Source organism: Stegastes partitus, unplaced genomic scaffold (genome assembly GCF_000690725.1).
Source record: "Stegastes partitus isolate 25-593 unplaced genomic scaffold, Stegastes_partitus-1.0.2 Scaffold414, whole genome shotgun sequence".
NCBI lineage: Eukaryota > Metazoa > Chordata > Actinopteri > Pomacentridae > Stegastes > Stegastes partitus.
This window is the reverse complement of record NW_007578145.1, coordinates 362970-365530: the sequence shown is the minus strand read 5'-3', so window position 1 is coordinate 365530 and position 2561 is coordinate 362970.

Genomic DNA, 2561 nt, shown 5'->3' with positions numbered 1-2561 from the left:
TCTCCCACTCCCAGAACAACACCTTCTTTCTGAGGTGAGAAGCACCTTGTTCCATCTACTTTAGGACCATTTGAACGTATTTTAAATGTTTTTTTTATTGAACTTCTCAACCGCTCAGACTAAATGTACCTGAACCCACAAAAGCAAAATGTGACTCACACACTGAGTCAACAATAGATTCTAATATTCTCTCTTTTACTGTCGATGCTTTAAACTTCATGTCGTCGCTTAATGTTGGTTTATATGTACTCTGGTTCATTCAACAAAGTGCTTTGCAATTAAAGCTTTTTTTTTTGCTTTGTCACTTTTCTTGCTTTATCATTTGGGGAGCTTTATTTTGGGGGATCATTCTATTATATCTATTGTATTCTAGGGACAGCTTAAGACTGATGTTAAGGAGGGAGAGAGGGGACTGTGGTAGGAACTTATCCTTACTACCCCAGACTGTATATAAAGAAGAAACAAATTGGGTAAATACAACTTTACCCGACTATAATAAATACCAAGGCTGAGATCCTACAGTGTTGTCAGTTATGGAGAATAATTTGACTAAATTAGAACTTAAGTTCTCACCCTACAAAAACATACATGAAAACACATCTTCAGCAGAACCAGGCTCACGGAGGGTTGGGGCGTCTGCCTCGACTGGGTAGGGGGGGAAAGGGGAGAAAGAAAGAAACAAACAAGAGATCTTAACCTCTACAATGACTGACAGGACAAGTAGACTGAAGATCAGACCTTAGGACAGAGAGGACAAACTACATGCAACAGTGAGCAAGGAGGAAATGACTGAGCCATATGAACTGGACAGCCAAGGTAAAGCCATGACTTTAGGAAACATGCCAAAGTTCTGTAATCTTAGCTATGGGTCAGTCAAGATGAAGCGTCTTATTGAGTAGCTTCTATGTGCCACAGTCTGAGAGTCCGTCATGGGTGATTGTTCAATGGAGCAAAACGTGATAGAGCCCCTACAATGAAGACCTAATGCAACGCCCTATACTGGAAAAGTGCTTTTTAGGGTGCCTCCAAGTCTAACAATATAAAACACTACATACACCAATCAGCTTGATTTCTGACCACTGTTAAGTTTTCCATGCCCTTGAGGAAGATGCTCGAGCAGTCTGGGCCCAGCAGGAGGCAGTCTTGTTCAGTTGAGAGACTGTTGACTCTGTGTCCAGTGTGAGTGAAGTGACAGACGACCTCATACAAACTTTATTTGAGGACCTGCTCTCAGTAAATTCGAACTCTTATTGTTGTATTTCACAGCACGATTACTGATTTGATTGAGCTTGCGAGCTCTGCTGACCATGTTGAGGGTCACTGCAAGTTCTAAAGTGCTGAGCTGTAGAAATACAACATTTTTGGCCTTCATTTGTTGATCAAATCATTATATTTCAGTGTTTGTCCTGTACATACATTATTTAAACTAATGATGTGAATCTCCACAAGTGAATGTTTTTTTTTCTTCCTGCTGCCTTTAGGTTACACTTTCTTCTTGCACACCAGGCAGGTAACAGCAGGCTTGTTTCTTAAAACCCAAACAGAATTGTTACGTTTCTTTCCTCCTATTGTCTTTGTGCAAAAATAAATGGGAGAAAATCAAGAAAACATTCACGCAAAAGGCCTTGTTGTTAGCAGAGGTGGCCCACCTCACTGTAAAACACATTGCATAAAAGGATAAATGTCAAACCAACAAGGAAAACAACAATAACAATCAGGCTGTTTACTGGATTGGCCATGAATAAACTGAGCTAAAAATCCAACAAAAGTGAAGACATAAGTTGGTGGCAGCTCCAAGATGTCCAGAGGTTCAGGTAAAATTCCATCCATCCATCATCTATACACCGCTTAATCCTCATTAGGGTCGCGGGGGGGCTGGAGTCTATCCCAGCTGAGTTTCGCAGTCTATCACAGGGCTACACTTAGAGACAGACAACCAAGCACACTCACATTCACACCTACGGACAATTCAGAATTACCGATAAACCTCAACATGTTTTTGGACTGTGTGGGAGGAAGCCGGAGAACCCGGAGAGAACCCACGCTGCATGGGGAGAACATGCAAACTCCACGCAGAAAGATCCCGGTGCCCCCACCGGGACGCGAACCGGTAACCTTCTTGCTGCGAGGCAACAGTGCTACCAACTGCGCCACCTTGCAGCCTTCAGGTAAAATTACCATGTTTAAAACAATTAAATCATTCAGTACCATAATTAATCAGCCAGTCCCCATCCTATTACTTATTTAAGCATAATTCCACCAAAAATGGCTTATTGAGAACCAACAGTGTTGACCCTGATATTGTCTTCACCTTTAAGAAGAATACTCATGTCTGTCTTTGAGCGCACTAGGCTCCATTTAACTGAAGCGTATGTGCTTCTATTAGAATGCAGGTTGATTCAACTGTTATACACATAGCGTCAGAATGCTTCATTTTGGATGCCGAACAGCATCAGGCAAAGGGACTGCTGATGAAAACGTAGCTATCAGACAAACTGAAAAACTTAACTTGAATGTTGGTTAATGTGCATTATCCCTTTACAAATAAAAACAAAATTAAA